Source organism: Macaca mulatta, chromosome 13 (genome assembly GCF_049350105.2).
Source record: "Macaca mulatta isolate MMU2019108-1 chromosome 13, T2T-MMU8v2.0, whole genome shotgun sequence".
NCBI lineage: Eukaryota > Metazoa > Chordata > Mammalia > Primates > Cercopithecidae > Macaca > Macaca mulatta.
In genome coordinates, this window is record NC_133418.1 from 60,326,187 (window position 1) to 60,350,196 (window position 24,010).

Sequence of the window (24,010 nt, forward strand, 5' to 3'; positions counted from 1 at the left end):
CTCACCTTGTTGAATAGAAAATGAATGAGTGAAAGTATGAATGAATGGACACCTGTTAAAAGAGCCATCTATTACAACTAAATGAATGAAGGGCATAGACATTCCTTTGGTTGTTTTTCCAACTAGAACCCTCTCCCTGTGTTCTGTGATGGCCTAAGTCTGGCCCTGCTCAAGTGAGGGACTTCCTCGATGGACTGGTCTCATTCTTCTGCCCTCCAGGACAGCAAGGCAGGGGGAGAGGGAAATGGGAGGGGCTGAGGGACGACGTGGCTCTTTTGGGAACCTCTTTACCTTGTGAAATTTCCTCTGGCAGCTTTCCCCCTTGGCCTGCAGCCTGTGCCGGCCCCTGCCCCCAACTCATTGTCTTTGGTTACAGGCACAGGCCCAGAGTCAAGAACAATAAAGGGAGGAGGGGACTGCTTCACAGGGTCAGGGGTCAGGGAGGGGGTCTGAAGGGTGAGGAACTTGGCTCTGTGTAGCATCCGGTTTTAAACAACTCTGTTTAGAAATAGAAGAGAAGCCCTCCGGAAAATGGAAGGGCTCTGGCAGGCCTCCTGGCTGGCCAAGGAACAGCAAGTTCCTGCCAACATGTGACGGAAGTGGGGGATTTGTGGGGAGGGAGGAGGGAAGAGGGCACTGGAAGGAGTAGACACAACCTAACAACATTTTCCCTGCTAAAAACCTTGCTCTGAAGTAAACGTGGAGGGTTCTTACTCTTCCTGGCTGTGTGCACTTGGGCCAGCCTACTTCCTGTGGGCGCAGTTATTCCCAGGGGTATGTGTGTTTGTTTTTAAAGAAGGAGAATTATAAGTTATTCATGGTCACTGCCTGAGAATTCTTTGGAATAATGAGATGGAAAAATCATCTCTACCATTTGTGTTTCTGAGGAGAAACAAGCCTTCTAGACTCTCTCCTAGGACGGGTCTGGGAAACTTACTTTTTCTCCTGCTAAGCTCCTTCTCAGCCCATTAGAGCCAGAGGGCCAATAGGGGCCTCTTCATGCTTTGTAGGCTAGAGGGTGTAAAGGACCTAGATGTGCGGGAAATCTGCTCTGGCTGATCAGGCAGGTGAACTCGGGGAGGGAGAGCTCTAAGGGAGGACCAAATGAGACAGTGGAGATGGCGGCTTGGCTTCAGCTCCGCCCTGCTGGAGCATTCTTAGTGATCACAAAACTCACACTACTGCCTCACTGATACCATAATGTGCAACCATGCCTTTTACTTTACAAATTTCAGGCACTGGCCTTTGGCGATAACGAGGTTGTGGAGGGTCCCACTTAGGGAAGGAATGCTGACAATTGAGTTACCGCCTTGTTGCCACCTACCAGAGCATCAGGTGGTCCATTACTCAAGATAACCGTGGCAACCAGATATGCTGACCCGCATCCCCTACCCTCGGGTGCTTTGCCCAGCCCACCCTGTATACCTCATGCCCCATGTCAGTTCCTGCGCTTTGCCTAATAAAAAAGCAAGGCTCTTTTGGGGGAGTGAGTGAGGGAATTCTCTCTCTGTCTCTCTCTCTCTCTCTCTCTCTCTCTCTCTCTCTCTCTCTCTCTCATGCTGCCTCTCTTATGTCCAGGCATAAGCTCCAGTGAAGCCTTGTTTGGAAAAGCTCTTTTGGCCTTGTGTGAATTGCATTGAGAGCCCAAGAATCATGGTTGGTAATGCAAGGGGCCTTATTGAGCACGGGCAAGTCATTACACATTTTCCAAATGAGACTGAAGTGGATACACAGACTAACAATAACTGCAATGACTCATTCTCCTTTCCAGAACCTCAACTCATAGCTGTCCCCAGTGGATTTGTGGCATTTCACAACTGCTTTGACTTTAGAACCTCTCTCACCTTAGCCCCCCGGCCAGAGCCAAAGGAAGCCCCACATCTCAGGAAGTAGGTTATGAATCTGGGATACCTTGGAAGCCCAGATGGAAAACCCATATTAGGGAGGAGGAAATGGGGAAAATGAATGTTTTTTAAAGCCACCTTCTACAAAATCCTCCCCGAGAAGGGTGGATCGTCTTTGCTGCTATAGGAACTCTCATGCAGTGCTGGTGTAGAGTCCAAAGAGACAATATTAAAGTATTGATTTTAGCTGAAAGAGTGAATTATGCTAATAATTAGATTATTAATCCTTTTACAAATACAACACTATCCAATTATTTTGACAAAGGTGAAGGAGAAACTAACGAGTGTTCCATAATATCAGTATTGGACAACATAGCTTTATGGTCACAGAAAAGGAAAAAAAATTGAATTTGTATACATTTTAAGAGAAATGATAAGGTGATTAATAAAAGACTTTAATTATAAATGTGTATTATATCAGGATAAAGTTCTTTAGGGAAAGAGGAGTGGAAATACAAACTCGAGGAGAAAAAAGGAATAATGTAAAATTTCTGACCGTTGAAGAGCTTGTTCATGATTTTTTTTTTTTAAATGGAGGATATTAAATTGCTAAAACATTCCAATTCTATTTTTATACATTTAAATAGCGGCTTATAGTTATTCCAAAATGTTTAACTGTTAAAATGTTAAAATATTTCAAATTTACAGTAAAATGTAACATTTTTCAGCTATTTAAACTCAAGATTAAAAATTTAAAATACCAACACAAAAATTTTAAGGGATCACTTCAGAGTGGAGGAGGAAAAAAAACTGTCAAGGGGGATATACAATGTTTCTACATTATTTTCGGGGACATGCAATGCAGGCAAAATGCTTGAAGACTCCTGAGCTGGACAACATTTGTGTTCTTTTCAACTCTTTGGATTTTGTGGATGGGGTCTAAGAGGTTACCCTGGTGAGTGGGCACCGCAAGGAGCAGGACGCCTGCCTCCAAATGTAAAGGTTCATTTACAAGCAAGTGTCCCAACAAAACAAAGTGGAAACAAGCCACCAAATACAACCCACCACCTCTTTCTCTTACACACACACACACACACACACACACACACACACACACAGCAGACCCCCCGAGTCCCCCAGTAGTGGTTCCAGTATAGGCCATTCATGAACCTGTGGAAAAACATGAGCTTTGTTAGCAGCGTGGGATGATCTGATCCCTGGGAAATCTCTAGAGCTGGGAGTGGCCTCAAAGAGGATCATTAAAGATCAAAAACTCCACTCGAAGTTGTCTGCTCTGCTGCAGTGTAAATCCTCTTGGCTGAGCAGCCCTTGACAGAGTCTGCTGCCTGCACAGAAGTCTTAGATGGTTGTTGGGTTTGGTTTCTGTGGAAATCAAGGCAAGGGTCCGAGTTCCACATCTCTGAGTGCAGACCCAGGACAGTGTACACGGGATGGCAAAGTGACTCACACTGAAACAACCCAGTGGAAGCAGAAACTAGGAGCCAGAGGTGAGAACATAAGCCTCCCCACCCCCAGCTGGAGAATATGGAGACATCCTGGGGGCAGTGGCCTTTCCAGGCACATAGACCTGAGGTCGGAGTTCATGAGCTTGCATTTTGTCATTCATGAGGAGCCCAGCTTGCTTATATTCAGCCCTGCATAGATTCCTCATGCTGTTGTCCTACTCCAGGTGTCAGGAATAGCTCGGCCCTTCCCAGAGGCAGCAAGAGGGCAAGAAGGACAGAGGAGACTGAGCTGGCAGGTCTCTAAATGACCTCAAGTCACCACAGCCACTGGTGCTGAAGGAAATGGGAAAACAGTCCCGTGACCCAGCGAGTGCTTCCCATGCAGGTGAGCACTGACAGCAGGAGACAGGGGTGTGTCATCCTGGCAAGAGAGCAGAGGGGAGAGGAGAGGACTCCTCATGCTGTGGGAGCTGGAATTCTGGCTTAGCCGCCCTGAGTCAGCTTTCAATGGCCAGGGCCAGACCTCCCCTTCCTAGTAGGGCCCTGCCCAGGTCAGGTGGCTGGAAGGGGCTGTTGCTCAGTCCTAGCCCTGGGACCAAACCCAGGAAGTGGTAGCAGGACCCAGGTGGCCTTGGACCATTTGAAAGACTGTCATCAGATGTTTATCAGCTAGTGTTTGTACAAGGCCCAGGCTGAGGATGCATAAGAGACTGTGAAAAATGTCAGGGCAGCAAAAACACCTTTCTGTAAATAGGGCTCAGACCCTGGGCAGGGTGCTATGCCTCCCCTTGGGGCCTTGGTGAAGGAAAATGCAAACATTAATCCCGAGTAAGAGAAAGAAATAGACACCACCTCGTAGGAAGATGGAGGACTGACTCCAGGAAACTCCAAGAGACAGGATGCAGAGAGAGGCAGAGTCTCTGTTTTACTTTTTCTTTGAATGTTCTGCAGTCTGTCATCTCTGGAGGCCTCAGAACCTGGTGTCACATTACAGGGTGAATGCCAGGGACAAGCTAAAGAGAGGTAAGAACCCACAGCAGTGTTAATGGCCACTGTGGGAGAATTCTGGAGATCTTACACTATAATAGGGAACAGGGAAGCATTCATACATTTAATAAACATTAAATCTCTGATAAAAAATTATAAAACCAATCATTTTCAACTTGTATTTTAATGTAACTCACATGACTTTTACCTACATGACTCAGCCCTATGTACATTGCCAGATTTTGACACAACTGTCAAATTTGTTTGCAATCCCCAGCTCCCAAACCCTAACTTCACCTCTTCCTCTCCAGCTTAGGAGGAAAGAAAGAATACATGTAAGTAAGAGTATGGTTATTATAGGGTGACCCTGAATTGCTCTAATTCATTAAAACAGTAAATTCTTTGCAAAATTGAGGAATGAAATGAGGCTACATCTCTTTTATGTGCTCTGTGAGTTTGGCTCTAGCCTCATCTCCCCTCTAGCAAGAATGGCCTTCTCTCTTTCCCAGGGTCATTTCCCTGTGATGAGTCCAAGAAGTCCAGGTTACCAGGATGCTTATGAGAAAGCCAAAAGTCAGTCCTTGTCTCCTGGGCCACTGGAGCCACCTCAGATGCATGCCTGGAGGCTGTAGGGCTCCTCAGCCCCTGCCATGCCTAGGGGTCCCAGACCACCACCAGAGGCAGAGGGACTGGGGCCTGGACAGCCAGGAAAGGCCTTCCACACACTGTAGCTGCAGCTGAAATTCCAGAGACCCATTTGAGCCCCAGAGCTTGTCCTGGTCACTCTTACCTCCTCTGCACTCCTGATGCTGGGACTTCCTTTGCTGCTGATCGTGGAGTTTGTGGCTAGCTCCGGTCACAGCTAGTGGCCGTGGTATATATCCTACTGACAATCATCCTTTCAGCACAAGACACGACAATCCCTGCCTTCTTTCGATGCTATGCTCAGCTAAGGAGCTGCCACTCAAATGGAACTGCAGAGCCACTTAGCCAGGGCATGATCTGCCTATCAGAGCATGTAGGGACTGATCTCATGCCTACCCCTCACAGACTGAGGACCACAGTCTCCTTCTTCCCCTGCCTTCCACACCCCAAGCCCACACCCAGTTTCTAACCCAGAATGGGTGACATGTCTTTCAAGGAGATAAGCTCCTCTGAGTTTCCTTACAAACAAAGTCCTTGGAAGCCACCTTGCAGACAAGAGGTTGTGACTTAGTTTTTGAGAACTGCTCAACTTGAAGATGGGCCCTCAGCAGAAATGTCTTCTCTGTCTCAAACCATGACCATTTCTGAAACTATCCCCTATCTCTTTACCAGGGGACCCTGCTGCATCAGTGGCCATTCTGCCACATCAGCTGTGAATATCAGCTACAGGTTGTGTTAGGGTTCTATTAGCTGCTGCAACAGATTGAACCCCAATCTCAATGACTTCACACATTGGAAGTCTGTTTATCACTCAAATAAGAGTCCAATGTCAGATTCCTAGTCAGTGAGGGTCCTTTGTTACGTGGTGATTAAGGGGCACAGGCTATTTCCCTTGTGTGGTTCTTTCATCTATGACCTAAAAGTTCTTTGCCTCCAACTGGCAGATATGGAGAAGTCACAGCTCCTCTTCTTCCTCCTCCTCCTCTTCCTCCTCTTCCTCTTCCTCCGCCTCTTCTTTCTTCTTCAACTATTGTAAAACATACATAGCACAAAATATCCTGTTTTAACCATTTTTAGTGTACGGTTCAGTGGCATTAAGTACATTGAGATTGTTTTGTAACTATCACCACCATCCATCTGCAGGACTCTTTCCTCTTTCCAAACTGAAACTCAGTACTCATTAAACAACATGAAATCCCCATTTCCCTCCTTCCTTCAGCTCCTGGAAACCACCATTCTACTGTCTGTTTCTATGAATTTGACTGTCCTAGGTACCTCATATAAGTGGAATTATATAATATTTGTCCTTTCGTGACTGGCTTATTTCATTTAGTGTAATGTCTTCAAGGTTTATCCATGTTGTAAAAGGTGTCAGAATTTCCTTCCATTGCAGTATACACCACACTTTGTTTAGTTATTCATCCGTGATGGACACCTGAGTTGCTTCTGTCTTTTGGCAGTTCACACCCTCTTCTTAACCGTCTTGACCTGCAAGTGACACCTGTCTCTTCTGATCACATTCCACAGGAGGACGTATGACACAGCCCCACCTACATGCAAGGGGAGCCAGGAAGTGTAATCCCTGGCTGGGCTGCCATGTCTCAGAAACCATTAAGCCTATGGAAGGTGAGGCACAATTTGTCGGTAGACAACTAGCTGTTCCTACCACCCCTTCGCCTTTGCACTTCCTGCAACAGCTACTCACGGTGGCCCAGAAAAAAATGTCTTTCTTTTGCTAGTTTCCGTTCCCAACAGGACAAATATTTTGAGACCTAAATACTTTCAATAAATAGTTATAGCTCTGTAATCCCAGCACTTTGGGAGGCGGGTGGATCATTTGAGGTTAGGAGTTCGAGACCAGCCTGGCCAACATGGCGAAACTCCATCTCTACTAAAAATAAAAAAATAAAAAAATTAGCCAGGCATTTTGGTGCATGCCTGTAATCCCAGCTACTTGGGAGGCTGAGGCAGGAGAATCACTTGAACCCAGGAAGTGGAGGCTGTGGTGAGCCAAGATTGTGCCATTGTACTTCAGCCTGGGCAACAGAGTGAGATTCCATTTCAAGAAAGAAAGAAAAAGAAAGAAAGAGAAAGAAAGAAAGAAAGAAAGAAAGAAAGAAAGAAAGAAAGAAAGAAAGAAAGAAAGAAAGAAAGAAAGAAAGAGAGAAAGAGAGAGGGAGGGAGGGAGGGAGGAAGAGAGAGAGAGAGAGGGAGGGAGGGAGGGAGAGAGGAAGGGAGGGAAGGAGGGAAGGAGGGAAGGGGAAGGGAAAGGGGAGGAAGGAAGGAAAGAAAGAAAGAGAAAAAGCTATAGCTAATATTTCTGTACATGTTTGCAGTTTCCAATGTCCTTTTCATATTGAATGGTGGTACAACTTCTGATTCTGTCTCTGTCCCTTTCTCACTGGGTGATATTTGTAGAGCCTGTAGCTGTACAATGAATTCAATAAAGAGTAGTTTTTAATCTCCACAGCAACAGGAGGTATGCAGTATTTCCCCATTTGTATAGATGAGGATATTGTACCTCAGAGAGATTAAGCAATTTGCTCTAAGTTACCCAGCTCAAAATTGTGAACCCCACCTCTCTGTCTCCACCTCTCTTGTGGGGAACCATCATCATAGGTTTAAAAAGTAACCTTGATGTCCTTCAAAAAAACCTTTGAGCTCCCAAACCTAACTCTGCCTTTGGTGAATGACCTTTTGCACCAGAGCTGGTGGAACCAAGCTGTGACCCACTAGACAATTTGGTAAGGGAGGGAGAAGAGGTCCTGTCACTTAGAAGCCTGTCTTTCGTACTTGACCCCAGGGAGCTGCCCAGGACCCCCTTGAAGAATATCTTCACTGTTGCATCCACTTCCTAACAACATTCACGCACCCGCTTCCATGTTCTAGGGCCCAGGGATATACAGGAATATGAAGTAATCACTCCCCTCCAAAGAGTGCATCGTCCAACCAGTGAGACAGACGTATGAACAAATAGCTCTTGTGATGAGTGATATAGAGACACATTCAAAGTGCTATGGGAATTTGCATGAGGGGTAATTAATTTTGCCTGACATATGGCAAGCTACAGCAAGAAGGTGACAACTGAGCTGGGTGTAGATGGTGAGGAGAGGATTGAGGGAGGGCTACTTCAGGTAGAAGGAACAACAAAGTCTCAATGGTGTCAAAGTGCACGGGGTGTTTGAGGATGAAGAGGAGGTACAGTGAGGGCAAAGCATGGGTGGAGACAGGGTGGTGAAGAGACTAAAGAAGAGGAGGGGTGAGTGGGGCAAGCGTGAAGGGCTAGGATTCTGCAGATGAGGCAAAGAGATTATTAACTCTAACTCTAATCGAATTAGAGCCATCTTTTACAAAGCTTTCTCTGGCTGGGGCGAATAACGAGAAGCAAACTAATTCGCCCATTTTATTCTAGCCCCTTCATTCTCAGAGGGCAGGACCACCCTAGCCATGCTGAGGCCACTCCTGATGCCACATAACTGGCTCACTCTAGGCAAAGGCCTGAAGAGAGACCACCTGAGGACATTCGTTCTCCCACAGTGACACTCTCCTTTAGTCTGGAGATTATGAAGGACTCCTGATAGACCTTCTCTCCTCTTTTTGGCTCATAGACTAAGCCAACCCCCCGAGTTAGGTATCTGGAAGGCAGGGTCTCTATTTGACACTTGCCAAGACAGAATTGAAGTGTGGAGACCACTGTGGGGTCTCCCCGATCCTATGGACTGAGTATGCGGGAAGAGGCATGGGGAGACAGGGAAAGAAGGCAGGGGAAGTGATAGGAGAGTGGCGTCAGAACCCAGTCCAGCCCCCCATGACAGGAAATCACTGACACCCCACTCACCTGCTGGCTTCCCACTCCCCATTGTCCTGACAGTAGAATGGACACCCAGACAGGTTTTTCTGAGTAATTTACAAATAGACCCAGAAAACTAAGGAATTCTCTGCATGTGATAAGAAATCGAATCCTGAAGAGAACAGTTGCCCTGCCCAAGAAGCCAAAGGTGGCACTGCCCCTTCTCTCATTGCTGTGGGCCAGACACACTCCATCCAAGGGCTTCCTTGGGAGTTCTGGTCCTCCCCATGTGGACATGAGCAGGCCTGAGTTTAAAGCCCAGCCCTCAGCTCTGTGTGACTTTGGGTGACATTAATCTCTCTAAGCCTTAGCTCCATTATCTGAAAAATGCCACACAGTCTGTTATGATTAAATAACAGCAGTTAAACGTGGACCTCCTATCCTTGACCGTAGGGACCATGGAGACATACAGTATTGCAGTGTATGTGCTTCCAAGGGCAGGCAGCCTGGGCTTTGTGTGCCGCATTCACCAGGCTTTGCCTGCCCTGAGCTCAGGGATGTGAAGAGGAGCTTATCTCAAACCACTGAAAGTTCTTTCTTCTTACTTTTCCTCCAGGTCTCTGGATTTGATGGCAAATAGCAGCAGAAATGTGGAAAAGATCAAAGTGATATCAAGGTTGATCTCTGAGTTTGGCAGGGCTGAACTCAAACATCATTCGCCATGGACCCACAGTGTCTTTAGTAGCTGAGTAGGGTCATTCCCCTGTGATATGTGCACTCAATTGCTAGCCAGTTTTGAAGATGTTGAGTATCTGTTTTCCCCTTCCCCACACTGGCCCTCACTGAGATCCATGTCTAATATTATGAAAGTCATACATTATCATTATAAACTAATCATAAATGTCAGTGTGCTACAAAAACTTATTCAGAAAACATTCAGATTCTCCCATCAACATATGCCACTATGCTGGCAAAAGCTCTGATTTAAAATACTTGTTTCATTTTCCTCTCTGATTTTGTTCTAGTCTTCAAAATGATTTCATACAACAAAGCACTGAGTTCCTTAGTTCCTCTGACCCCTGCCAGATCTGAAGCTGTGATGTTCAAAAGTCAGGGCAGAGTCAATCTTATGACTGAGTTTCATAAGAGTCTAAGCCGCTCATCAACATACTGTGGCAGAGTAAGCTTTCTGGGTTCCAGAATTTATTTTGAGTGGGTTGAGGGAGTTGAGAAATGGCATGGGAGGCCTAAAGATAAAAGGACTTTTGAATGAAAGTTATAGGAAAGTGGATTTGAGATCAAAACAAACGAAGGTTGACCATAGTTGGAACCATTTAAGATTGGTGGGGGTAGTGGGCTTCCGGTTCTTAACCAAGGCCAGGCAGAGGTGTGACAACAGTCAGGGGTTTCTAAACGGGATGGGAGGTTGGATTAGATGAGCCTTCAACCTTTGTGTTGAACTAAAATCCTAGCTCTGCTTTCAACTCCTAGACTCCCTTTTATCATTGCTAAATTGGAAAGAGGGAGCAACTGAGAGTCCCTGCTGGTCATGCCTGGGGTGCCCCAGACCACAGCCCTGAGCCTCAAAGGCAAGTGAGCATAGTGTTGGGAGTTGAGCTTCTGGATCCATCAACTCCATCTGATGACTCGGAAGTTCCTTCAGTTCCCGACACTGGAGTCCAGCAAGGCTGGTTTGTCTTGTTTTAATTATTATTTAGATGACTATTTGGCTCATACCTGAGCAAGGTTCGAATCAAGTCAGACCTGTTAATTGAATCAAAGTTATATAATCACATTTGGGCACTTAAATGTAAACCAATTATGTTGGAGCCCAAGTATCTTGTACTCAGGAGGGAGTTCTAATAAGTGCTGGGAATGTATGCTAATGCACAAAGCCTAACCCCCAGAGTGGAGGGTGGAGCACTCCAGGGCACTCCTGTTTCGGTGACATTGTTGTAATAGTTAGCGCTCTGGGCGCAGTCTGGGAAGATACTGGAAACATCTCAAACAAGTATGACATCCATTCTACCCAAGCCCATGGAACCCATTACGTTTGGAACATGTCTTTCTGTGGCGTTTGGCTTGGCTTATAAATGTACTATCAGAATCTGTGGGAGGCCTTCGCAAGAAGACCTTTCTTGGCCTTTCTGGTTATCAGCATTCCCTCCACCTCTTTCTCAACAAACATGCCGTAAGGCCTGATCAGGCATTTAGTTTTTCCATTTGGACCTTTTTCTAGTTCCTAATCTCAACCCCAATGCCTCCTAATCTTGTACTTCTTCAAATATTGGGCCCCCCGCCCCCACTATGGGAGAGAGAAGAAAGTAGGGAGGAGAAGGAGGAAAAGTTATTGAATTGATATGAGGGTAGTCAACCTAAAGCAACAATCAGGAGGAAGGCACTGGACTTGAGTTAGAAGTGTTTGTCACTGAACTCTCTCAAACTCATCCAGGCTAACTAGCCTCAGAGGGCTTCTAGCCCATAGTCTTCTTGTATTTTCTGCCCTCCTCACTTGAAGGGGGAGGGAACCAGATGTCCAGTCTCTGTCCAATGTTAAGAACTGGCCTGGCAGGCTTTGTTGAGACCATCCAGCCTTGAAAGCCTCACGACCAAATGCCATCACAGGCACTTTCTGCCCTTAGCCCTTGTCTGTGTCTCCTACATGAACTCAGACTGCCTCTGAAGAGGGACATTCTAGGGAGAGTTTCATCTTCATCACCATCCTGGATAGGGAACACTTCCAGACTCAGAGTTGCAAAAGTCAGGGAGAGGCTGCTCACTGGAGGTGGAGTCCTTTGGCCAGGTTTCACTGTAAACACATGGCTAAAATGTGTTGCACATGGACAGGCATGCTAGTGTGTCCTGTATATATGCTAGTGTGTCTCATACAGCTTCTGGCTAAAGGACATTGACCTCAGCAAGGCCAAATGAGGCATCAGGATGAACTCTTCCAATAGACTTCATTAGACCCACAGAAGACTGACCTTTGCCTGACTTTGGATTACCCCTTTCTTGCCAGGAATTATGTCCAATGACTGTAACTGGAACTAGAGGTCTAGATAGCCACACTTTGCTTGGTGTGGCTTCTCAGTCTTTTGAGACACAGCTATCAAGGGCTCATGTTTATTCCAGGTCATCCCTTTACCCCTTTCCTCCAGGGGCATCTATGGCAACAAAAGATCATGGTATCTGGCAGCGCTGGCGGGAATATTTAGTTTAGGCAGGAATGTGAGTGTTAGCATGTCAGAGTACATCTGAGAAAACATTCCAAACCAACCTTTCCACACTGGGAACTCAACCCCCAGGAATCACCAAAGATAAGGGCAACAGTCTTATCTCTCGGAGGGAAGTTCAGGGTAAAGGCTGCTCCTGCTGTGGTCCAGAGCTCGGGAGAAGAAGGCTCAGGCGGACCCTGCCTGTCCACTTGATGAACTTCCACAAATGCCACTCTGGGGACTGAGGCATACGAAGTGGGGAAGAAAATACCAGTCTTGCCCTGGAGCTCTGGGATGGTGGCTGTACACCCCTAAAGATGCCAGCAGAACTGAATTGTGGCCTATGTGTGTTTGGGAATTGGGAAATAAGGAGATAGAGGGACAGCAGGCAGGGAAAACTACAATTAGACTCAACTTGCACAGATCTGGGAGTATGTGGATCTGAATTGTGGCCTCCATGCGTTTGGCTGAAGGATAATGATCTCAGGCCCCAACTTTTTTTTTTTTTTTTTTTTTTTTTTTTGGTATCACTTGCTCAGAGGGTTCTGATCAGGAGCTTCTTTCAGATGACACAGATCCCGAGGAGCCACTTGCCTTCTACCCATGACACTTCTAAGAGTGACTCTTGCCATGTGACCATAGAGATAAGTGAAGCTTTTCTCCAATGATATCATTAAGAAGTCTAAACTTCTCCAAAGGGAGAGGCTGTGACTAGGAACACAAATGTCTCAGTGTATCACACTCATCATGCTCCCAGATCTGCGGGCAGAAAAAGAAATCATAGAATGGTACGTATCCTAAAAATAGAAAGAAAATTGCTTTTCAAGTTATGAAATCTGGCCCTTCTCATTGTGAGTTTAAAGTACATGTTACTGCTTCAATTTCTAAAACAGGAGGTGGCCAGATTCAGAGTTTAAAATGTCTAAGTGGTTATTTGAAAACAGATATTTAGAGGCAACTGAGAGAAGAATACTGGGGCCATGGGTCTGTAGTCACTTTCCCAGCAGTGCTCTGAGGCCTTGGGTTTCATAAAAGATAATCATAGTTACTCCTTTTAAAGAAAGCTGAGTCTAATTGTAGCTTTTCCTGCCTGCTGTCCCTCGATCTCCTTATTTCCCAATTCTATCTTTCTTTCAAAACTCAGCTCAAATCCCACCTCCTTCCGTAAGTCTTCCATTGTTTAATACAGTCGGAATTTACCGCTCCCTCCTCTAACTCCCACGGCATTTTATTTACACCTCTCTGATGGCCACTTTCTACTTTCTAGAAGGTAAGTTATATACTTGTTTTACATCAATAAATTTCAAAATATTGAAATCTTACAGAGCATGTTCTCTAACCACAATGAAATTAGATCATATATTAAACTACCTAGATAATCCTACATGTTTATAAATTAAATAACACATTTATAAATAACCATGGATCAAAGGAAACATTTTAAGGGGAATTAGAAAATATTCAGATTGAGGGATAATGAAAATTCAACATTATATTTCAAAATTTGTGGGGTGCAGGTACAGCAGTGCTTAAAGGGAAATTAATAGCTTTAATTTGGTAGTATTAGAAAAAGAAGGAAGGTTTAAAATTAGTTATCCAAATTTCCATTTTTACATGTAGAACAAAAAGAAAAGTAAACCCAAAGGAAGAAGGAAATAATAAGTATAAAAGCAGAAGTCAGTGTATTGGAAAACAAGCTGCAGGGATTTTTAACCCAGTCAAAAATTGGTTCTTTGAAAAGATTCATAAAATTGGTAAGCCTTTAACAAGATTGATCAATTAAAAAAGAGAGAAAATACACCTTACTAGTATAGGGATGAAAGAGAGGATATCATTACCAATCTTACAGGTTATAATGATAATTCAGAAGTGCTATGAACAACTTTATGGCAATGAAGTTGACAATTTATGTGAAATGAACAAATTCCTTGAAAAACACAACTTATCAAAATCAACACAGGAAGAAATAGATAACCCATATTTCATAAAGAAGTTGAATTAACTATAAAAAATATTCCACAAAGAAAACTCCAAGGCTCTATGATTTCATGTGTAAATTCTATCAAAAATTTAAGGGAAACAATTCAAATCTTGCATAAACTCTTTCAAAAAGAGAGAAGAAGGGAAATTTTCATTTTATAAAGTCAGCATAACTTTCATACTAAGACCTGACAAAGACATTTGAAGAAATGAAAATTACACACAAATATGCTTATGAACATAGACACAAGAATCCTTAACAAAATATTATCAAGTAGAATTCAGAAATACATAAAAATGATAATACATCATGACCAAGTAAGGTTTACCTCAGGAATGTAAAGTTGGTTTAACATTTGAAAATCTATCAATGTAATTCACAATATTAATGGAATAAAGGAGAAAAACTGTTCAATAATCTCAGTAGAAACAAAAAAAGCATATGATAAAATTTGACATCTATTTATGGTTAAAAACTCTTAAAACTTAGGAAAAGAAGGGAATTTCCTCAATTTAAGAAAGTACATCTGCTGGGCACGGTGGCTCATGCCTGTAATCCCAGCACTTTGGGAGGCCAAGGCGGGTGGATCACCTGAGGTCAGGACTTTGAGACCAGCCTGGCCAACATGGTGAAATCCTGTCTCTACTAAAAATACAAAAATTAGCTGGGCATAGTGGCACGTGCCTATAATCCCAGCTACTCAGGAGGCTGGGGCAGGAGAATCGCTTGAACCCAGGAGGCGGAGGTTGCAGTGAGTCGAGATCGTGCCACTGCACTTCAGACTGGGCGACAGAGCGAGACTCCATCTCTAAATAAATAAATAAATAAATAAATAAATAAATAAATAAATAAAGTACGTTTATGAAAAAACCTACAGCTAACATATAAAATGGTGAAACATTGAATATTTTTCTCCTAAAATCAGAATAAAAGGAAGGATTGTTCACTTCTAGCACTTCCATTCAACCTTGTAACTAGAGGTCTTAGCCGGAGCAATAAAACAAAAGAAAAAAGAATTAAAGAGTGGAAATAAATTAAAACATTGTCTTTATTTGAAGATGACAAGATTGTATAGATAATCCTAATGATAGAGGACTCATGTACAAAAATAAATTACATAGCTATATAATAACAACAAATAATTGGAAAATAAGATTCAAAAACAGTAATTAATAAAAGATGTATAATACTTTTGCATTAAAAACTACAAAAGATTTTTGTTTGGTTTTAATTAGAAATGGGGCCTTGCCTTGTCACTCAAGCTGGAGTGCAGTGGCACAGTCATAGCTCACTACAGCCTCGAATTCCTGGACTCAAGTGATCCTCACACTTCAGCCTCCTGAGTAGCTGGGACTACAGGCATGCACCGCCATGTCCAGGGAATTTTTAAAAAAATGTTATAGAGACGATGTCTTGCTATGTTGCTCAAGCTGGTCTTGAACGCCTGGGTTCAAGTAATTCTCCCATCTCAGCCTGCTTAAGGGCTGGGATTACAGATATGAGCCATTGCACCCACCCCAACAAAATATTTTTGAGAGAAATTAAAGAAGACCGGCAAAATGGAAAGATACATGCCATGGATTGAAAGATTCAATACTGTTATATGTCAGGTTTACTTAAAATAACCTAAAGATTCAATATCATTTCAACTACAATCCTAACAGATTTTTGTAGAAATTGACAGGGTGATCTTACAAGTTAAACAGAAATACAAGGGGTTTAGAAGAACAACCTAGTTGGGGGAAAACCTCAAAGCTCACTAAGTGAGCTTTCCAAGTATCTGTTGCTGATACTTACTATGGAGCTACTGTGATCATGGTAGGGAGTTATTTAGGTCAGGGTGCACAAATAGATCAACTGAACAGAACAAAGAGTGCAGAAATGGACCCATACATATATGGTTTATTGATTTTTAACAGAGGCATCAAGGATTTCCTATGGGGAAAGAAAATTATTTTTGACAAATGATTCTGGAATACTTAGATAAATTAAACAGGATAAAATGAACTTCAATCACTATTCGTACCACATAAAGATGTAATTCATGGTGGAACAAAGACCTACGTGTAAAAGCTAAAATTCTAAAGTTTCAAGAGAAACATAAAAAATATCTTCCTGAAGTAAGGCAAAATTTTCTTAGGTAGAAAATTTTTATAAAATAAATAGTCATGAGAGAAATAAAGAGAAATTAGATTTCATCAAAATTAAAATCTGCTCATTAAAAGAAACCATTAAGAAAATAAGTAGGCAAGCTACAGAGTAGGAAAAATATTCACAGTGCATGGAAGTGACAAATGACTTGTATGCAGAATATATGAAAAACTCACAAGTCAATAACAAAAAGACAAACAGCCAAATTTTTAAGAGATAGGCAAAAGATCTGAGAAGACAATTCATGGAAGAAGACATATGAACAGCAAATAAGCGCATGAAAATGTGCTCAATATTATTAGTCATTGGGAAAATACATATTAAAATGACAATATGATATCCTTTTAATCCTACTCAAGTGGCAACAGTGAAAGCCCCAAATGTTGGTGAGGATGTCAAACAACCGAATCTCTCTTACATTGCTGGTTGTGAAAATGGTACAACCAACTCAGAAAACCATTTGATGAATTCTTATGCAGTTAAGCAAAGACCTACCCTATGACCCAATAATTTCACTTGTGGAGTATTTACCTAAGAGAAATGAAAATATGTATCCAAAAAGAATTGTGTAAAGATGTTCACAGAAGCTTTATTCGTAATAGCTCCCAAACTGGAAATAAGGTAAATGCCTATCAACAGGATGGATAAACAATTGTGGTATTATATATTCATATCATAAAATACTACTTAGCAATCTCTCTCTCCACATATATACACATTTATGTTTATTTTTATTTATAAATCTATATATATGGAAAACTGTGAGTTCACATTAATGTCTACAATTCCAATCCAACCACCACAAAGTTCATTTTCTCTCTTTCCTGTTTGTAACTCCCTTTCCTGACAGTGGCATCCACTACCCTTAATGTATTTACTTTGTAAACCAAAAAGTATCTGAGGCAGGTCTCAATCAATTTAGAGGTTAATTTTGCCAAGGTTAAGGATATGCCCTGAAAAAAGAAACATCAATCCACAGGAACAACCTGTGATCCTACCTTTTTCCAAAGGTGATTTTGAGGGCTTCAAATATTTAAAGGGGAAAAGCGGTTGGAGGGGCAAGAGAGAGGGGGGTATGGTCACATTACTGAGTCTATATGTTGCAAGAGAAAAGGAGCAGGTAGGGGAATAATCAATTTGTATTCATCTTGCGCTCAGTAAAGCTGCACTTTACATAAGGTAAGGTGAAAATAAAGCAGCTACCTGTGGAGATATTTAACCTTTTATCTGTAGCTGTCTGCTTAGGAACAAAAGGAAAGGCGGTTTCTTGCATGACTCAGCTTTCAGCCTAATTTTTCCTTTTGGCAGAGTGAATTGGGGTCTGAAGATTTCCTTTCACAGCTTAGTTGATCCATCATCATGTGTAATTGATCTTCTGTCTCTACCACTATCCTCTTTCCCATCTGGAGAGCCTCCTCACCATACGCAGGCTCTGACACTGGGCATGGGGCTGTCCTTCCATGCGGACACCCTCCTTACCCCACTGGGGCTTGAAGACACTGTTCCTAGCCACTGAGAGCCCCTCACTGTGGACACCTACTTCACTCCACTCACTGATGGCCTCAGGGCCAAATGGATCAGGAAGGAAAGAGGTATCAGGTATCAGAAAAAGAACAAAAGGAAGGGATGAATTTAACTTTGTTGTTATTATTATTTTATATTTTAAGTTAATTCTTTTTCTTCTAAACCATGTTGTGGGAGGGGCCTCAACTTTTTTTTGAGATGGAGTCTTGCTCTGTTGCCCTGGCTGGAGTGCAGTGGTGTGATCTTGGCTCACTGCCACCTCTACCTCCCAGGTTCAAGTGATTCTCCTGCCTTAGCCTCTGGAGTAGCTGGGACTACAGGCGTGCACCACCACACCTCGCTACTTTTTTGTATTTTTAGTAAAGACAGGGTTTTGTATTTTTAGTAGAGATGGGGTTTCACCATGTTGGTCAGGCTGGCCTCGAACTCCTAACCTCAGGTGATCTGCCCTCCTTGGTGTCCCAAAGTGCTGGGATTACAGGCATGAGCCACCACACTGGGCCAGGGCCTCAACTTTTACAACCAAGTGGGGGAATGAAAACAAAGAATTGTCTGAGACAAAAAGGCAATTCTCTAAGAGAAATTCTCTCATTCTCCTGCAGGCATTTATTCAAACAGCTGCAATTAAAAAAATAACAACGCTTTTCTCTTTCTTCTTCTTCTTTTCACTGCCAGTAATCTCAACCATGTGTTTCTCTGTGCCAAATGACAGGCACAGGCATTATCTGCTGTCTCTCCTGGACTAGATTGTACTCATTTTTACAGATGAGAAGTTTTGAGTTTCAAAAGGATGAATGGAGTAGTTGGGACTTGAGATACCCTTTTTTTTCCCTCTAAAACTTTCCCACGGTCGGGCATGGTGGCTCACGCCTGTAATTCCAGCACTTTGGGAGGCCAAGGAGGGTGGATCATCTGAGGTCAGGAGTGCAAGACCAGCCTGGCCAACATGGTGAAACCTCGTCTCTACTAAAATACAAAAAAAAAAAAAAAAAAAAAAAATTAGCCAGGCATGGTGGCGGGTGCCTGTAATCCCAGCTACTTGGGAGGCTGAGGTGAGAGAACTGCTTGAAGCCGGGAATCCGAGGTTGCGGTGAGCTGAGATTGTGCCATTGCATTCCAGTTTGGGGGACAAGAGCGAAACTCCATCTCAAACAAAACAAAACAAAACAAAACAAAACAACTTTCCCACCGTACTTAATGTCTTTCCCATACTCATACTCTTACACTAAGAGACCAACATACAAAACTAATTCTAACATGGTTGAGAAGATTCGTGCAGCTAGCCTGGGGAACCCAGATGAGATTCAGGAGAGAGAAGTTCTCGTGCAGACTTCCTGGAGACAGAAACATCTGGTCAGCCTCCCTCCTCCCGGGCCCCGGAGGCAGGGGAGGGAATTCACACAGACCCAAGGTGTGTAAGGCTTTTTTTGTAAAATAACAGGTTTCCAGACACACTTTCCCCCAATTACTCTAGATTAGCATTAGAGTTAATTAATTAATTTCAATTTATTAGAGATGTGATATTTAATTTTAAAAAGCTAGTGAATTATTAGTCTCCCAGGCCTGTGGAAAGTGGGAGGTAATGGAAGTGAGTATGGAAAAGTTTCAATATCAAGGTTATTTAATGGGCGACATAAAATGCATAAAAGCCTCTTTATTAAATTTTCTTTGAACTTTTCAATGTTAGATACATATTTTGTTATAGTGGTTACTATTGTAGCATCTGTTAAGATCAAATCTTGGCTGCCGGGAAGGGTGGTTCATGCCTGAAATCCCAGCACTTTGGGAGGCCGAGGTGGGCAGATCACTTGAGGCCAGGAGTTCAAGACCAGCCTGACATGGCGAAGTCCATCTCTAATAAAAATCCAAAAAAAAAAAAAAAAGAAGAAGCCAGGCGTGGTGGTGCACACCTGTAATTCCAGCTACTCTGCGAGGCTGAGGCAGGAGAATTGCTTGAACCTGGGAGGTGGAAGTTGCAGTGAACTGAGATTGTGCTACTGCACTCCAGCCTGGGTGACAGAGCAAGACCCTGTTTCAAAAAAATAAAAATAAAAATAAAAATAGAATAAATCTCAGAGGTACCCGAACCTTGCTTTTTTTGCAATTTCCTGTAAGTCTATAATTATTTCAAAATAAAAAGTAAAAAATAAAAAATATAAAACAACAAAGTTCAAGAACACTATAACAAGTGTTTATCAAAGAATGCTGGTGCTTGAACTTGGTATTACATTTACTGTTAAGATAAACTCTTTCTATTAAAAATTTAGAAACCATTTAAATATGGGTTTGAAAATGTCTGCATCCCAAGTAATACTTGTACATCTATAAAGTATCATCATTTTCCTGAAGCATACTCTTTTTATTGCTCAAATGTAATCCTACTTTTAAATGCCTTTTTTTCTCAAAAAAGTTCTATATTTGCAAGCTAAAACCTGAAAATTTTATTTTATTTTTTCTTATTAAAAAACAAAATATGAGCCATAAGAGGGGACGGGGGTGGGGAGCTCTGGATGTAGGTTGTTTGTGACTTGTGAGGCAGAGGCTCCATGCAGCATCCCCTGTATTGCCCTCCAAAGTGGCCCCTGCAGCGAGTCTGCTGGGGAATCACTGTCATCTGGTGTCAGTGGACCTGAGGTTCCTGGACGTGGTGCCGGGTAGGAGGCGGAAGTGTCAGGAGATGAGAGATGAGAATGGGCCCTGTATTTGTGGCCAAGGGGTTGGCCTTCACACTCCAAGCAAAAGAAAGTCACTAAGGCTTTCAGCAGGGAAAAATAAGATCAAATCTCTGTGTTTAGGAAGGTACAGTGTGTCATCTAATCTAAGGTACCTGATTGTAAGACCCACTGTTACTATACGTAGCCTCTAAGAAAGAAAAAGCAGTCAAGGTGAGGGGGGTGCGAGGGAGTGTAGGACACCAAAGAGCTACACTTTCAATGGAACAGTCAACAAGGAATGAACCCACCTGGCTGCCAGGCCAGCAAGGAAACCTGAATGCCTCACAGCTGGCACTAGGTGGAGGGAAGTAAATAATCTCCTCTCAGAATGTGGACCACTGGCTGGTCCTCATGCTGGTCTGAGGTCTGAATTCACACCTTCAAGGTAGACCAAGGAATGTCAAGCTGAAAAGGTAAGTGGGTCTCATGTTGTAATGGCGGAAGCAAACGCAGCAGCAGTTATCAGAAATGGGAAATTTTGCCTTGATTTGAATTGAGGAAATGCAGTCATGTGTAGCAACCGGGAGAAAGCAACAGGAAGCAGGGCCTCCTCCTGTCCACATGCTGATGGCACCACAGCTGTACCCTGTGTGACATGCGACTGCTAGCTGGACCTCTCCATTTCTCCAGCTCCCCACTGCACAGAAGGTCCCTTTCCCCAGGTCTGCCCTCTGCCTATGAGTTCTTTGGGCACCCAAAGTAGAAACCTGGGGGTTGTTCTTGATGCTTCCTTCTCCCTCATTCAGGACATGTCCCCTAGATTGCCAGCTCCTCAGTCAGCCAGGGCTTCTCAGGGCAAGCACCAGCCACCCTTTGTAGGCCCAGGAATCTGATCTTGTCCATATCCCGAAATGGTCAGACCTCAGAGTCTGACTGCAGACCAAACAGTGTGAATGAGAATAGGATTTGATTGACTGATGCCAAAGGCACTGGGGTACACACTTTTTTTTGCTGGGGCTTGTGCTCCCCTACCACCTCTAAGGGGGGCAGATACTTCTGCAAAGTTTATCCAGCGGTTCTAAAGTCAGCATCAACTAGAGGAAGGTGGTCAGTGATGAACAAAGAGGGAATGCATGGCACATCCAGAGGTCTGGCCTTCTATGTATCCTCTCATTTAATCTTTAAATAGCCTTAGCATATAGAGAGCAGTATCGCCACCATCGTATAGCTGAGGAAAGAGGTGCTTAGAGAGAGTGAGTCACTTGCCCATTGCCCAAGATCACACAGGTAGAAGCTGGGATTTGCACCCGGACAGTCGGTCTCCTGAGCAGCATCCTTTACCACCATACTCAACTGCTCATGCTTACGAAAGGAGAAGGGGGCTCCAAACACCGTAGGGAATTCAGTAAGGTTAGGTCTTCCATGACCACCACAGGAATTGTTTGTAAAGGGAGGGGCGTGGTGGTCAGAGACCAGATTGCAGTGGGCTGAGGAATGATTGGGTATCAGGAAGTAGAGACACCACTGTAGGCCTCTTTCATGAAATGTGGCAATTAAAAGGGGTGACTGGATTTTATTTTATTTTATTTTATTTAGGCTAGGGGGGACTTGGACAGGCTTATTGGTTGAAGAGCAGGAGCCAGGGCAGAGATAAAATAACCAGGCCTAGAGGTCTCCAAGAGAGCAGGCAACAGGATCGGGGTTAGGGTCCTGGTTGAGATGAGAAACACATCCTCTTAGTCCGAATGGAAGAACCCAAGATTGTTTGGAGATACTGGTAAGTTTATAGGAGCAGGCAGTGGAAGGGGTTATATACCCCATGGCCCCTGTTTTCTTGGTGCAGTGGGTAATGAGGCCGTTAGCAGAGACTGGGGGAGATGGGTACTTGAGGACAAAGGGCACTTTGGTATGGCCATTGTGGAAAGTGAGAAAGAAGGGGACCAGGAAAGGGGTCATTGAGTGGTAGCTGGACCCCACATTCCCCAGGAATGTATTTCCAACTAATTTCACAAAGCAGCCCCTGCCCCCAGCATGCCTGTCTACTCCCGGCCTATCTCATCCTGAGAGACACAGTCCCCATTGCACCTGTGGAAGCAGCTTAGGGAGATGGTTGGCTTGTGTCATGGGATTAATGGAAAGCAGGGCTTTTTCCCCCTTTCTCCTGGAGGGGTGATAAGAAAAGAATGTAGCCTCTACATTCAGAAGGTCTGGGCTTGAATCCTCATTCCAATGTGTACTAACTGTGTGACTTTGTGGAAGTGACTTAACCTCTGTGCTTCAGCTTCCTCATCTATACAACAGAGGTAATAATAGTGCCTGCCTTGTAGGTTGTTTAACTGTGAGGGTCAAATGAGTTTATGTGTATGCAGCATTTTAGAACTCTGCCAGGCACATAAGTGCACAAAAATGTTAGCTATTATTACGAGATCTTATCTGATATCATCCTAATTGGCTTTGTAAAAGGCAGAGAAAAGTCTGGCTAAATCTATCATGGGCCAATAATTCATAGGAAGGTGCTATGGTCACTTTTTTCTAACCAGGCAATGTAGATTTTATCAAGCAAGAGGACTGTCAATTATCTGCCAGAAATAAAGAAAGAAAGCCTTAAACTCACTTCTAAGGACTGATTCTGTTGCCTTGGTAACCCTTAAGATTCTCATAGCTGCTCTTCAAGGCTCCAGGAAATTAGTTCTCAGAAACATAAGAGCAATTGACACTTTTCCCGATTCCTTCAGCCTGGGCTTGCCTGGAAATCTTACTGTCTTGCAAGGCCTAGGGGTCTCCAAGAGAGCAGGCAACAGGATCAGGGATCTTATATTTCCAGGATTCTTCCAGGGACAACTGACAGAAAACCAACAAAAATTGCTTCAGCATAATTCATTTTAACATACATAGCTGAACAGTCAAAGTCAGGCACCCGTACCTTTTCACACACACCTGAACAGTCAAAGGGTGGATTTGGTGGGTTTTCAGGCACAGCTGGATCCAGCAGCTCATGTGCTGTCATCGGCCCTCACTCCCTCCGTAGCCTTGGCTCCTTTGTTTTTCCTGTGAGTTTTCTTCAGGCAGGCTCTTTTTACAGGGTGACCTCCATAGCCACATGTTAACAGTCTCCCCATTTCTTTATGCTACAGAAAGATCTTTTCCTGGCCATTCTAACAAACATTCTAGGATTAACTGAGTTTTACTGATTTGGGTCACAAGTCCATCTTTGAACCAGGTGCTATGGGTAGGGAGTCAAAGTGCACTAATTGGCCAGGGCAGGGTTAGGTTTCCATCCTGTAGGGAAAGAAACTAACAAGTATGCTCCATACATTTGACCATCCCCAAGAACACCCTCTTCATGGTCATTGCACCCGGCAGCCCTCCCTAGCACTAAAAGTGGGCTTCCCCGATGGAAATGATAGATCTGCAGATAAAGCTCTCCCTCATGAGCCATCATCACCTGAGGCTCATCCCCATGAACCCTGAGAGGGAACACAAATTTCTTATCCTCTTGCTGCTAGATATAAAGATACAGAGCCTCCCACAATTAACTCTCCCCCTGGAACACAAGCATGTATGAAAGAGACACTGTCAGTGTCCCAGCAATATTCCCTGGGCCTGACCACTGTGTGAACACCAGCCAGGCTTCCAACTGCACAAGGGCTTTCTCTGGCAGCTGGAGCCTGCACTGTCTGAGTGCCCAATGGGCAGAAGTTTCAGAGAATTCACAACACTCCCCAGTCCCCGGAGCAGCCATCCACCAGTGAT

The 24,010-nt window shown here is 43.7% G+C and overlaps 1 long non-coding RNA gene across 2 annotated transcripts in view; it reads left to right on the forward strand.

Annotated features, from left to right (window-relative positions):
* The window catches only part of LOC114671954 (uncharacterized), a 152,012-nt gene that overhangs the window by 50,100 nt on the left and 77,902 nt on the right, over positions 1 to 24,010 (forward strand). The window contains exons 2-4 of one of the 2 annotated variants that reach the window (XR_013402758.1): positions 3,535 to 3,695; positions 6,470 to 6,568; positions 9,349 to 9,735. The exons of the other annotated variant lie outside the window; for it this stretch is intronic. This is a non-coding gene — a long non-coding RNA (uncharacterized LOC114671954). Of the gene's footprint in view, positions 1 to 3,534; positions 3,696 to 6,469; positions 6,569 to 9,348; positions 9,736 to 24,010 lie in introns of those variants that run through there. 2 annotated transcript variants of the gene reach the window in all.